The 15988-nt window shown below is 38.0% G+C and overlaps 1 protein-coding gene across 4 annotated transcripts in view; it reads left to right on the plus strand.

Annotated features, from left to right (window-relative positions):
* Window positions 1-15988, plus strand: part of nwd2 (NACHT and WD repeat domain containing 2) — a 122259-nt gene that overhangs the window by 5070 nt on the left and 101201 nt on the right. The gene's annotated exons all lie outside the window — the stretch shown is intronic.

The following is a 15988-nucleotide window of genomic DNA, read 5'->3' on the forward strand; positions in this document are numbered from 1 at the left end:
TTTTGCACACACAGATTCTGTGTAGGCCTACCCATGACATACAACAACAACAACAATAAAAGTTTTGCTCAAGTCCACCATCCTCCAGTTGTTGACGTTGTTGAATACAGAGCTTGATATCACTGTTGGCTGTTTTTTTTTTGTAATTTCAGAATGCCTAGGGAAGGTGTAAATTAGGGCTGGCCAAATACTCTAATGCGTTTTTTTATGCCCATTTTGTCAGTAAAGCTGGTGCTAGCAAACCTTCAGCACGTGTTTCCAGATGCATATATAAATACTCTCTCACTATCTTTTAGCTTAGTCTCTTATTGACCACAAATTTGGGAAGATAAATAAGGTAATACTTTATTTCGATGGTCAATTTGAGTATTAGTAGATTAGTATTAGTGCTTAACATCTGCTGATACTGCTCCTTTATGACCTTTAACTGACTATTATGAACTTTGCAAGTACATGTCAATTTACACTAACCCTAATCCTAACCTTAACCTCAACCTAACAGTCCACTTTATAATCTAATGAGGATTAATTGGCATGTAGATGCAATGCAACTTAAATTCAACAGACCATCAAAATAAAGTGTTACCACAAATAATAAAATCTAAATAATGCCATTGAGATAGTCATTCTACAATAATGACTGCTGTTTGTGTAGCTTCTCAAATAACTGCATCTCTGTGTTGCAAATGATTGAGTGAAATTTCCACATATGACATGTTTTTCTACAAACTCATGTCATAACTTCAGTCAAGTTCGAATAATAGCCAAGCCTTAGTGTGAATGCAACCAGAAAAATGCCCAGAGGGGAAAATCTATTTCTCTGGCTTGGTAGCTATTCCTACTGTACATATGACTATACCTGATGCAAAAGCCTTGAAGTGTGTGTAATGTATGTGAACTTGTATGTGAATCATCTGAACCTAAGAATCATACAAACAGCTGTGCATAAACAGTCCGTTCTGTCAACAGATATTGACACCTGTTAAACCGCGAGAGATGCGCAAGATGTGCTTTATCGTCCAATGTGTTAATAAAACAGATTTTACAATAATTAATTCAGATGGCAATGGCAGTTCCACATCAAGCCATTTCATAACATGCACTACCATCCTCAGAGATACGGCCGTTGCTAATGTCTGCAGGACCGCTGTCCAATGTGCTTTGACAAGAGCAGCAGTGACAGCAGTTAGTGGAGCCGTCTGTCTCAACACTGAACATGGGTTTTAACGTTCCATAGAAACACAGGCCAAACAACTGTGACACAAAATATTGCACTGCTCTACAGTCATACAGTCTCTAATATGAACATAGAGGAGCCTATTGTGTTCAGCCTGCTCGTGGCTATGGCTCATGGTAACAAAAGTGAAAATTTCTTACTCTTATTCTGAGAAATCGTTGATAGGTCATCATTCCCACTATTGATTGCTCATTTTTTTTATATTTTAAAGCTTAAACCCAGTGCTGCTCAGAATTGACCTCAGATTTAATGAGTGCCAGGGGAACTAGGCGGCACATATGCAGTCATAGATTTAAATATGGGCTGCAGGGAGACCTTAAAATAGTCATTCTAATCTCGGCGTAAACAAGCCAAGGGAAAGTATAAAATGGGTTAGGAGGGAGATACGGAAATGGAGAAAGAAAAATGGAGAAATGAATGCAGAGAAGACAGGAAGAAGAGAAAAGGGGGAAGATACTAGACTGGGTTGGATCAATGCCAGGACGTCTTGAATAAAAAGATGACCTTTCAAGCTGAGGGATCCACCATACAAATTCTCTAAATTGCAGATTGAACACTGGCACTCTTGTTATATTCCACCTGTAGCTGCAGTCATTTTTGTCTTGATTGATTGATTGTTTGTTTGTTTGTTTTTTTCAATCATTGAACGAAGATAGCAGTTTATTCATTAAAAATACGATGCTAAATAAACAAGTGCTTAGTGATGAGCCAGTGGTTGGTTTATAGCAGGGGTTTCGCTGGTTTGAGGAGGCATTTCTGTGTGGATTTAGTGTGTTCGCCACATGTTCGTGTGGGTTTTCTTCAGGCACTCCAGTTTCCAACACAGTCCAAGGACAGATGGTACAGGTGAATTGAATAATCTAAATTGGCTGCAATATATGTGTGAGTGTGTGAATGAGAAAGTATATGGGTTTTTGCCAGTGCTGGGTTGCAGCTGGAAGGGCATCCGCCACATAAAATATTTTCTAGAGTAATTGGTGGTTTATTCCACTGTGGCAGATAAACCAAAGGAGATTAATTAAACATACTGTGTGGGCTTTTATATAGCCTTTTTGTATTTATTTTGAATAAGTTAGGTAATGTAGAGTAAGGTATTGTGTATTCATATAGTACATTTATCAAGTATGGCCATACACACAAAGCGCTTCACATTCATATGGGTCGGTGGGGGGGTCCTCTTCACACCCCCACCAGTGTGCAGCAGTCACTTAGATGATGCGACGGCAGCCATAGGACAACGGTACGAGTGTGCTCACCACATACCAGCTCTCTCTCTCTCTCTCTCTTTCTCTCTGTATATATATATATATATATATATATATATATATATATATATATATATATATATATATATATATATATATATATATATATATATATATACAGTTGAAGTCTGAAGTCTGAATTATTAGCCCCCTTAAATTATTTGCCCCATGTTTATTGTTTTCCTCAATTTCTGTTTAACGGAGAGAAGATTTTTTTTTCAACACATTTCTAATCATAATAGTTTTAATAGCTCTTTTCTAATAACTGATTTATTTTATCTTTGCCATGATGAGAGTAAATAATATTTTACTAAATATTTTTCAAGACACTTCTATACAGCTTAACATTTAAAGGTCCTCTTCACACCCCCACCAGTGTGCAGCAGTCACTTAGATGATGCGACGGCAGCCATAGGACAACGGTACCAGTGTGCTCACCACACACCAGCTTTAGGTGTAGTGGAGAGACAGTAATACAGCTAATTCAGTGGATGGGGATGACTCTTAAACACAACAGTGCATTATCATACACAATTAGTTGAAAAACTGATTTATTCACTACAACATAGTCTGACTTTGGATTACTGTGTATCACGAGTAAGTATAAAGCCACTTCTCTTACTGCAATAAAAAAGACTTGAGGGATTTTGTCCTGGTCAAAAGCAGTCAGCCCTGGAAAGTCAGATGCTTGAAGATGCTTTAGCTAGAGGCAGAGGTGACGATGTGTGTGTGCTGAGAGCGTGTGAGCTGGAGTGTGGAATCTGGCGCACTGGACCTGTAGATGCACAACACAGAGGTGATGTCGAGGTAGAGAATTAATGATACTTTCAGTGGCTGAACGAGCCAGCTGGGCTTTGGTGCAATGTTCTTCCCCCTTAAGCACTAGAGGGAGCAATTCATACATTGCAGAATTACAAAAAGGGAGTTGGCCTTGCACACACAGACTCATAAAAACTCTTTTTTTTGTCAGACTGTCTTACTAGTCTCACTCTTATACATCCCTTGACTTAAGAGGAATGATTTCAATTTGTGTTAGAGCTATAGCAGAAGTCAGCTCTCAGATTTAGGGGGTCTTTGAGAGGCCGTTAGGACAGCAGTTGCTGGAGTCTTGCTGAGGTTGAGATTGAGACTTTGAGAAAATGAATGTGATAACATTTATAGTGGTCTATAGTTCTCTCTCTCTCTCTCTCTCTCTCTCTCTCTCTCTTTCTTTCTCTCTCTTTCTCTCTCTCTCTCTGCTTTTATTCTAGCCGAAATAAAGCAAATAACTGTTTCTCCAGAAGGAAAAGTATTATCAGACATACTGTGAAAATGTCCTTGCTCTGTTAAGAATAATTTGGTAAATATTTAAAAAAGAAAAAAAAAAATCAAAGGGTGGGCAATAATTCTGACTTCAACTGTATATATCTTTTACTCCCTCTAAACATGGGCGACTAGAGTTGTATTCTGTCTTAAGGACATTTAATGCCAGTGTGTTAAACAAAGTTTCTCTGAGAATATCCACCTAGAAAATTTAATTAAATTGAGGAGTCTTTGCCACTAGAAATACTGTCGACTAGAAAAAATACAAGTAACAATACTGGGGAGCATTTTTCCAAACAATAGATTCTATTTAACCTGGCCAATATATTGTTCAACTGTTTGACTGTTGTTAGTGATATCACACAGAAGGTGGAGTTAATTAGCCAATTAAAGAGTGTGGGTTAAAAATACTGTCAGATAATGTAAATAGTATGAACTCAATTAGGACGACAAACATGATTAACAGCTTTTACAAAACTACAATCATGGTGAATGTGTGAAATGTTCAAGGTTACAGAAGTAACCCTTCGTTCCCCGAGGAGGGGAACGGAAGTGCTACACAGTGGATTTGATCTTTGGGAAAATCCACGTATGGGAGGATTCGGTTCAGAAGCCGCTTGTCTGAAAGAGTATTGAACGGGCCAATGAATGCAATGAATTGGCAGCGGAAGCTTGCACAGGTGTGCTTCATTGCCAATTAACCCAGCATATAAGCACACCTGGAGAGAGCAAATGCCATCCTTTTAAGCTGAAGAGACTTTCAAACAGCTAAGGGACAGTCATTATGGCGACGGAGTATAGAAGGGTTACTTCTGTAACCTCGAACGTTCCCCTTCGGTTGGAGAACTTCAGTGCTATACAGTGGATTTGATCTTTGGGAAAATCACGGCAGTGAAAATTACGGCACCAGCTGTAAGCCAGTGCATCCGTGCCGAGAGCACTCGGTCAGGGAAAGAACAACTGGCAATGAGCGAACTCGGGGGAAGCAACAGATTGATCTGGGCTTCCCTGAATCACGCCCATATCAGCTGAACAGACTCGGGGTGGAGTCTCCATTCTCCAGGACGTAAGGCTGCCGTGAGAGCGCATTGGCTGCACGGTTGAGCTTGCCTGAATATGAATGACGTGCAGCGATTTCAGCCGCGGATGACTCCAGAGGAGCAGACGGCGGGCGAGCTGAGACATGCGGCGAGAGCGCATACCCCATACCCCATACGCCACCGCCGCCATACTGTCCATCCTGACCAGCACGTGTTGCCGCTCCAGCACCGAAAAAAAACGGTGGAGAGCGAGGAACACTGCCAACGGTGTAGCCGAACGTGCCAGCTTGAGATATGGCAAAGTCAAAAAAGCGGACTTTGTCGACTTTGCGCATATCAGCTGGGGGTGGCGCTCCTGGATCACTAATGTGGACATCGTCCTCCCCAACGCACACGCAGCGGATTTAGTAGTCTGAAGAGCTTAGTCGTCGGCGGAGCGAAGCTCATAAGCCTGGGTTGGACCCACCCTCGTGCCTTGTAAGCTTTAGCTCCGAGGGAGGCAGATAACTTACAGGCTTTGGATGGGAAAGCACGGCTAACATGTCCGTTTCAGGGTCCGTTTTGACGGCGCTCACCTGCCCAGAGGGGGCGAGCGGGTCTGGATCATCTTTGGTCAATGAAAGCCCACCCTCCGATGCCGCGGTGGACGTCTGGTCTCCGGTGTCATCGAGCGTAAGGGCTACCATCTGTTTGACGGATCGCTTCCCCCGCCCGAAGCTTGGATGGAGCGCTTGGAGGAGCGGGAGGTCCGCGGGCCCGTGGGCGACGGATTATCTCTCGCTGAAACCCTCAGATCTGCCCGAGTGCCCGCTGCAGAGCAGGGGACAAATGGGGTGGTTTGCCCTTTTTGCAAAGGCTAGACGCGATCTTTACTGCGCAACAGTCATGGCATCGCAATGACGACATAAAATGCCCGTGAGCAGCGCATTAACATGCTGGACCCCCCAGGCATGCAACGCAGTGCCTGTGCCCATCATCCAAGGACAGGAAACTACCGCATCCAGAAACGCACAGTCGGAGCGCCGTCCTGAAAAGAACGTGCTGCACGACTGTGTTGCTCTTTCTGTGAAGTTTGCAACTTTATACGCACCGCTCTGGAGGACCTGACCCAAAGAACGCCAGGCAAGGGAAAAACCCAGCTCGACTGTCTGCCGTTGCGTGTACACACTCTGGACCGGGAGAATGCTCTCGTTTGCTCGGAATCGCTGGATCACAGCAGGAGGAACCCTCATCGACTCGATCAGAAAGTTTCTGAAGCGAAAAGGAAGGCTCACTCCAGGTGTGCTTATATGCTGGGATATTTGGCAATGAAGTACACCTGTGCAAGCTTACGCTGCCAATTCATTGCATTCATTGGCCCGTTCAATACTCTTTCAGACAAGCGGCTTCTGAACCGAATCCTCCCATTCGTGGATTTTCCCAAAGATCAAATCCACTATATAGCACTGAAGTTCCCTAACCGAAGAGGAACTGATGGTTAAGTGGAGAGGTTGAGGTTAAGGGATTTGATTGATTATTAGGGCTGGGCGATTTGGCTTGAATTCAAAATTTAGATTAACATTTTATTTATTTTTTTTGCCCTCATAGTTCACTGACAAGTTTTGTATAAATCATAATATTATAAGTGTAATTCAGCCTTGACAAAGCCGGGTCACGTGACTCCAGACACAGTAGGGAAAGTAATAAAAAAATTTATTTGAAAAAATTAGATCAATTATAGGTTCTGAATGTCTGAATTTTGATTACTTTTTGATTAATCACCCAACCCTATTGATTATTATTATTATTAAATTTAATTGTATCCAAGTTATGGTTTCCCTGCAAGAACATTGTAAACATTTGATTATGCAAACACATGAAAGACCCACAAATGGCAGATTAACATGTAACTTCATCTCCAGTATAGTAGGAAATTGTGGATGTGGATGATTTTAACTGTGACAAGATGATTGACGGGGCAATTTATTGAGAGAATTCAAGTAACTAAGCAACAATTATTATGAAGAACAATATGCCCCAAAGCTTGCCCACTCTTCTGCTACACAAAAGCATGACTTTCTTTTTCTTCTTTTCTTCTTCTTCTTCTTCAAAAAAAAAAAAACAAAAAAAAAAAAACAGTACAAACAGTAAATAAAAGTACATACTTTTGTAGTGTAGTTTAATTCGGCGAATTGTTTTTAGGCATATTCTTCAGACCTCAGGTTTCAAAACACTCAAGTGTGCAAAGATGGCTGAAAATGTCTGCTACTATACATTCAGGAAATACAGAATCGCTGAACTGGAGCTTGCAACTTTATTTTGTTAAAATGCTTTTGGGTATTACACCACAAATTTGCATTCTCATGTTGTCAGTAATAACATACTGTATGTGTAAAACTCATATTTATTTAGACACGTAAAATTCATAGCAGTTCTGAAAATGAAGAAAACGTGTGAAGACAACTGAAGCGATGCCCTGTGTTGGTCTAATATTGTTTATCCTGAAGAGTTAAACCCTGTGTTGACCTCTCTCTAACACTTACTGGTATCATTTGAATCTATAAAACCTCTTAGACGATCATGCTGATCCACATCAGCCTGTGTAACATGGCAATGCTACTTGCACATTAGAACTACAAAGGCAATCATTTTGACCATTTTCAAGCTTTGTTCACATAGACTCATATATACTATAGTACCCTGACTTTATCTAAATGTATGTATATGTCATTCTAGCATTGTTATTTTAATTAAAATTACAAAACACAAAAGAGTTCGGAGTATTACTATTTTGAAGGGCTATAAAGGTCAAATTGACCGCATGCATTCATCTGCTAACTTTTATGTGCCTTTGAATATTCATTCATCAAATCTTTGCAATCTTTCTTAAAGTTATAAAAACATAAATTTACTTATAACCTTTTAAAAACATAATTTTCAACTACTGTAAAAAATAAATTTGCTCTTCCACTTGCTAGTCAAAGTACGCACCTTCATGGTCAGTCTAGTAACTCAAACGCAATTATAGATTGTTGTTAAGGGTAATGACTAGGGCCAAACAGAATACGCACATTTTTCACTATTTTTGCACAGAATTTTGTTAAAAATCTGTGTATTTATGTGAAATGATTTAGGGAGTTTCATAACAAAAATATTAATATATGAAATAAAAAAAATACATTTTCAACTTTAATGTTTACAATGCAAATGCAATTAGATCAACTTTATTTGGTCAACAAAGCAAGTCTCTCAAATAATATATCTATTAAATGACAGAAGATATTCCTTTACGAACCGTATTGTATATAAACCATATAAACATTTTTATATCAATAATATTATTGAAATTGATTTTAAAATGTAATAAATATAAATTAACACACATTTACACAAGTAAATAAACAGAATCAATGATGGGCTAAAAATCTGTGGAATTCTATGTGCACAGATTCCTTGAGGGCCAAGTAATGACTTGATGACATTATGATGACACATTCAAAGCTTAATTCATAGACGCTTGAATGTAAATATGACATGACAAAAACATTATTAACTATAGTCTTAAGCCTCAATCACAAACGACTCACAGCAGCAAAGCAAAGAGATTTCATTTCAATTCAATGAACCATTCATTTCAATGGGGAGCGAGTGACTTCGGGTGACTTCCGTCAATGCAAGCAACTGTTGGCAACCAGGTTGGCGTGTTGAGCGACGTGACAGTTTAGAATCCTTCAACTTTATGCAAATGAAGAGCGACTTTCTTGAACGGCAGCCAATAGGAGCACCAGTAGAGCTCACATGATCATTTCTCAGCTCACTCAGAGGCCTGTTGTATTCGTGCTCTATATACAGTACCTACACATCCCTGCATTGGATGCAGATCGCCACCCATAGCAACAGGCAGCTACAAAGTCGCTACTTGTGTGAATGAGGCATTAAATGAACAGTCAGAATGACCGCTATGTCTATTCTAGTAGTTATAGAATTCTGTTCAAATTTTAATCCTTGTGTACTCTTGGGGATGTTTTAAACCACTTCGGAGTGTTCGGGGCTTAATTTAGCCACAACTTTCTATGTGTTTCAGCAAATAGAATGATTTTTGGTGATAAATATTATTATGATGGTTGTGCAGTGGATAGCACGTTTGCCTCACAGCAAGAAGGTCGCTGGTTCGAGTCTCGGCTGGGTCAGTTGGCATTTCTGTGTGGAGTTTGTATGTTCTCACCATGTTCGTGCTGGTTTTCTCCGGTTTCCCCAAGTCTAAAGACATGTGGTGTAGATGAATTGAGTAAGATAAATTGTCTGTAGTGTATGTGTGTGAATGAGTGTGTATGGATGTTTCCGAGTGATGGGTTGCAGCTGGAAGGGCATCCGCTGCGTAAAACATATGCTGGATAAGATGACGGTTCATTCCACTGTTGTGACCCCAGATTAATTAAGGGACTAAGCCGAAAAGAAATTGAATGATTGAATGAATGAAGGATCTTATTATGACAGATTTTTGAGTGTAAAGCCATGACATCATATAATCATACATTCAGAAGGTTATGTTTTTGTTATATATTATTGAATATATTGGCATCATTTGCACTCTCAATGCTCTGTCCAATGATTGTTAATATGATGTAAAGCCTTTGTGCAGTCCCTCCCATGGGACTTTCACATGTGTCTCCAGCAGCATAAGCTCTGAATGGACGGTCACATATACTGTAGATGAGCTGAGTATTGATACAGCTGTCTGATGCTAAAACACAAGAATCTGAGAGATTAGGTAAGGTTGCAAGATAAAGAATGCATAATAATATGGTGTCAGGCTTCACAATAAAAATGATGCAACTATAATGGAAGTAATTGGGCCGAAAACAGTCATGAACATAACAAAATAGTAGTCAATTTTAACAATGCACAAGGGTTAAAACCATAATAATGTTTTTTTTTTTTTTTTTTTTTTGGCATCAACAATAACTTATACAGTAGAATTTTTTGGTTGAGTTAATATTTCTCTAGTATTTGAGATTGTCAGAAAGAATTATCATTAAACACTTTCAATAATTCTTTTCAAGAGTATCAACCCTTGAATAGCTTATTTACAGTCATTTTGGCATATTAAACTTTGATATAATTGTAAAATGGAAAAGATTAACACTCTTCACCTTTAATGCAGCATTACTTCATAAGCATTGTGGTTGAAAAACACTCAAATGGCTTACAATAATGATGGGTAATTACATGCTTTGAATATTCAAAAAAAAAATTTTTTGGCCTTTGAGCATTTGGTAATTAGTTTACTAATGCCATGTAGCTAATGGATTGCCACCAGGAATGTGTTTTAGTCACAGATGGGATTTCACTCACTCGTTAAGCATGTGCGGTCAGGTGCCTTTAATAGGGAGCGATTCTCGTTCCATCGTCCTCCATCTTGCGACCTCGCCTAATCCCTCTGAGTCTTGTGCTTTAGCATCAGACAGCTGTATCAATACTCAGCTCATCTATATGTGACCGTCCATTCAGAGCTCGTGCTGCTGGAGACACATGTGATAGTCCCATGGGAGGGACTGCACAAAGGCTTTACCCCAAATTATATACACGATCATTGGATAGAGCATTGAGAGTGCAGTTCATGCTTACAGATTGAGACTGCAAATAACGCCAATATTCATAATAATCTTTAGAACACAAGTGACTGTATGAAGCTTAAAATGTCATTGAGGATAATGTGGTGTGACATGAATTTCAGCAAGATCATACATTGTGTGCAATACAAGTATGTATTGTAGCTACAGTTTACACCGAATGTGCTTATGAGATCCAGTTAGTGACAGTGTTGTTAACTTAACACCTCTTAAGGCTGGCTCAAACTGTGTGGTTTTTAAAACATTTTTTTATAATCCTGAACGATTGTGGCATGTTAGACTGTACGAACATGGCTCCCATGTCACACTGTACAATCTCAGCTGTCATAAAGTCAGACTGACTGAAGATTCACCAAAAACGAAAGTAAATGCCAGAGACACTTTCACTATCTTGCATTCTGAAATAATTCCTCACAGCAAATGTAAACAATCTTAAGTGGCAATTTTGCACACAGTGTTTCTTAATAATAAAACCAGGAAGACAAAAAATGTTTTGACATTTTTCCGCGGTCATTTGAATTGTCACATGTATTGCGTCATCAGATTCGGTGCTCCTATTGGTTCTTGGATTGATGCTCGTTGCAGCTGTTTTTACACTGCAGGAAAGTTTCTCTAATCTTTTGACACTGCCAGAACTTCATCGGAGGAAAAATCTGATCACAACAGGCAGTAAGTGGCTGCCAGTGAACATGTCATACCAGCGATCAAAGATCACCAATTTTAGCCAAGGATTTTAGGAATCTTTTTGCATTTGCCAAATTTGTCTCGGATGACAATATCGTGGCTGAAATCTTACAGTGTGAGTAGGGCTTAGGATGTGCTTTTCTGAAAATGTTCAACGGAAATAAATAATCAGGGAAAATCAGTTTCAAGTCAATGTCTGATTCCACCTGTTAAAAAAATATGTGTTGATTATGTTTTCTTTCAGGTTTATGTAGCACTTAACGTGGACAAATAATTAACTGAAAATAAATTTGTGCCCACATTTTATTCATATGTTTTATTTATTTATTATATTTTTTATTTAGTCAAATCACTGCCATGTTAAGATAATTAATTATATTTAGAAATCAATTCCAGCTGTTACTGTTAATTAATTATTTTAATAACTGTCACAATTTATAAAAAAGGAAAGGGAATATAAAGTTATGTTTTGAGAACTAAATCTTTTAAAGAGTCCCTATTTTGCATTAAAAAAGGTCAGATTTTGGTTTTGGGGATCTCCAACAACAGGCCGATAAGCGTGCAAGGTCAAAAACACTTTTATTGTCACATAATATGCATTTATTTTTTACCTAATTATCCCATTGACTACCATATGAATCATTCAGTGATTCATTTGTTTTTAAAAAACTTCTCCTTAGTGCGCAGCTAATCTGCGCTGATTAGACCAATGACCCAGTCTGTTGCGATTGGTCGACTGCATTCAGCATGCGACAAAAAGAAATGCCCATCATAGTATGGCAATAGCAAACAAATATCGTGTTGCAGCGTAGGTTATTGAATCAATCATCAGAAAAACAACAGGAACAAATACAGCACACGGTTGACTATACTGTGGTATTGTTGTGAAAATTAATTTTAACCCTTTATTCCATGCAGTCGAATCTCCACCTGTCACTGATCGTCATCTTCACGTCATTATCAGTCCCATGATTCCCCGTGCCTCCGCTTGTGTGTGGAGGGATAGTGCACGTTTTGGCCAATTCTTGACGTACATATTTGGTGATGTATTGACGTCGATGCTATCAATTGAAAGATCCGAACCAAACTCATTCATTCATTTATTCGACTCTGAGTCAACTACTTTGCTAAAAATTCAATAATTTTAAACAAGGTGCACTTTCAGATTTAAATCTCAGCTGGATGTTTTCATTTACTTATTCACTTCATTACACACTGCATGGAAGCTCATTTACAAAAAAACATAATAGGGGCTCTTTAATTTAAAATCATAATAGTCTTAAATATTCAGCACAAAAAAAGGCAGGACCTGATTGATCATAAATATAACAATGGTTGTTACTCCTTTTTGATTAAAGTATCTTTTTTTAGCAATACAGAAAAACTGTATGTGGAGAGCAGCAAAATAGAATTAAATGCAGGTGTTTTTAGAAATCAAAAATTAGCATAATACATTTTAATAATCAAAATCTTGCATATAACTTATTTAGAAACTACTGTATATTGTATTTTATGTGAAAGTGTGAAAAGGGCCTCTTAAAGTCTTTAAATGTGAACTGCAAATGATTGGAGACTTAGTACTTCCATTTGTCTATACATGTAAGATGTTTAATGCCAGTCTTTCTGTGCTTTAATTGGGGCTACAAGGCTTTATCATAAAAAAATTCTAAATCTTTTTTCAAGTCTTTTATTTCCGACACCCTTTCTTGGCTTTCCTTTGCCTTCTATTCAATTCAGTCTGCTTCAATAATGCTTTATCGGCACTACAACCAACCTTCCCCCACCCAAAGACATGAGCTTAGTAGTTTTTTCTCCTCTTTTATTCATCTTCTTTCTCTTTCGTCATCATTGTCAGTCATGTCAGGCATTTCAAAAATGGCATATGTAAATGTGGAGGCCAGTACAGCAGCGCACTCACTGTAGCTGGTGGTTATTTTGGTGGTTCTATAGTCTCTCTTCCTTTATCATTTATTTTTTCACCATATTTAAAACCTTACACTCTGACACAGTTTTCTGATGGATGTATTTTGAAAGCTTCAATCTGTAATGGAAATGCTAAAGTGCTCCCTGGTGCATGCATGTTAATTAATTTATGACTATATGAAATATCTACTCACAAGGTGCTTTTTCCTCGTGTTTTGCCAGTATATATGTCTCTTGTCTACTAACTTGACACTAATGTAATCTAAAGGTTTTCTTTTGTTCTGAGGATGATTTGTTGTTTGTGAGGAAAATATCCTGAATATAATGTTTTAAGATCACAAAAATCCTTAAAAAAAAAACCTTTTCAGTGACACTGCAAATTTATCCCTGCATACTGTTTCATTTATGTTGATATAAAAGTACAGAAGTTATATTGATAGTGTGTTTATTGAATTTGAGTTAGGGTTAGGAATTTAAGTTACATTGCATCTACATACCAACTAATTCTCATTAAATTGTAAGTAGCTCTTAGGTTAGAGTTAGGGTTAAGGTTAGTTTAAGTTGACATGTACTTCCACAATTTCTTATATCAGTTAAATGTCTGTTGAAGGAGCAGTGTCAACAGGTATTAAGCAGACAGTCTACTAATACTTAAAAGGACCATCAAAATAAAGTGTTACCTTTACGTTTAATTTTCTTTCTTTTTTTTCAAGTCATTTGAATAGTATTACAAACAATTGTGTAAATTTATATGAGGACCAAAGATTTAAAGCTACAATTAGTAACATGAATTTGTCATGTTGAAAGTGACTTCTTTGTTGGAAATGATAACTGTGAATCATGGATAAACCAGGCAATACCAGGCAACTAAATAAGACATAGTTCACCTAAAACTGAAAAATTACTCACCATGTTACCCCTCAAGTGGTTTCAAACCTTTATATAAGCTTCCTTTTTCTGTTAAACACAAAATAATATTTTGAGCAAAATAATCTGCCAATAGGGTAAGCAAAATAATATTGTTTTTTGATTTGACAGTAAAATTATTTAGCTTTCCCCATTAGTAGATTATTTTGCTTGTTTAAAAAAAAAAGAAAAACACTTAATTTTAATAGACTATTTCTTAAAACAAGACATTTTTGCTTGTATAGAAATTACTTATTATTATTATCTCTTATTATTATTTTACTTTATATTATTATTACCATATTTGAACTAGAAACAAGACAAAAGAAAAGCCTTTTTTGTCAAGTGGTGCTCGCTGCAGAGCCATTTGAGGAGAGCTGAGCTCCAGCGAGGGGGAGTTTAAGTTTGAGCTCCACCTTTTTTGCACTTCTTCTACGAGTGATGTCACTGGGGGTAGGGTTAGGGGTGGGGTTGGTGTACGCATTAAAACAGCTTACAGGAGGAGGAGCGACAGCTCATGCTCCCCCTCGCTGGAGCTCAGCTCTCCTCAAATGGCTCTGCAGCGAGCACCCTCTCTTTTTTGTAGTGTAGTGTACCTTCCACTTACCCCTAGCCTTCAGTTACCACTAGCCCTCAGTCCACATTCAAGTAAAAAAGTAAGATAGTCCGAGCCTTTGTTGGAGGTGTAGGGGTAAGTGCATTACAGCCCTTCAAACAAAGATTTTTTAGGACCACACAACAAAGGAAAGAGTATAAGAAATTTGTCTGAATACACCTGCTACAGTAGCAACATGGCTGCAAAAGCGAGAAAGGATTCTCACTAAAAAATAGCATCTGATATATTACATTTATAACATTCCCATAACATAACCTGATGACTTGTCAGCATACTGTATGCCAGGCTGTCAGAAATATTACTGGTGGCAGTGAGTGGACCCTTTTCACAAGACTGTCATGAGGCGTCATCAGCAACTTAAATCCTTTGTAAAAAAAAGTTTGTAAAAAAGTTTGTAATATTTAGATTTGTTTTAAAAATATATGCACATTCATACATATTTACATATGTATGTATTATATTATCTTTGCATCAAATTAAAAAATGCATTAGCGCTTATGCAAGGGGTTTTTAATGCAGCATCTATGGGCGAGACAGTTTTTGGTTTATTATTTGAGCAAATAAGATCATAAATTAAATATTTTGTTGTACTCTCCAATTCACAGCACTCAATTTACCTAGTTTTAAGTTTACCCAACTACAGTATGATGACTTCCGTTGTTGAGAAACCAGGAAATGAGAAAAGGTTTCATTAACTTTTTAAAGCATGCCTGGTATGTCGTTAATGCTGTTTCTGGGGTTACATTCATGAATATGACCAACATGCAACGTGATTCACTGGTCATAAAAGGGACACCTGAGAAAACTTGGATTGGTTTGCATTATGCTTTTGAGCTGAAAACGAACAGCATTCTTCCAAAATGCAGTGCAAAACAATTTCATGAGTGAGTGATCTTATAAAATGTGCTTGTGGGTACAAGGGGTCGGTGTAAGGGTATGGATAGGGGTGTATAATAGAATTGGGATCAAACCTAAATAATGACAGAATGTTTAGATTTGAGTGAACCATTCTATTAAAGCATGCCTTTAGATTCTTTAGTAATGTTTGGTTAGGAGTAAAACGCATGCTTTCAGGTTGAAAGGGTAGAGAAAGACTTTCCCAGAGATGGGTTGTGGCTGGAAGGTCATCCGCTGCGTAAAAAAAATGTGCTGGATAAGTGGTGGGTTCATTCCGCTGTGGCGACCCCAGATTAATAAAGGGACTAAGCCGAAAAAGAAAATGAATGAATAAATAAAGGTAGAGAAAGACATGGAAAGAGAATACAAATTTACCCAGTTTTAAGTTTACCCAGCGACAGTACGATGACTTCCATTGCTGAGAAACCAGGAAATGTGAAAAGGTTCCATTAACTTTTTAAAGCATGTCTGGTATAATGTTAATGTTGTTCCTTGGGGTTACATTC

Source organism: Danio rerio, chromosome 7 (assembly GCF_049306965.1).
Source record: "Danio rerio strain Tuebingen ecotype United States chromosome 7, GRCz12tu, whole genome shotgun sequence".
In the NCBI taxonomy this organism is placed as follows: Eukaryota; Metazoa; Chordata; class Actinopteri; order Cypriniformes; family Danionidae; genus Danio; species Danio rerio.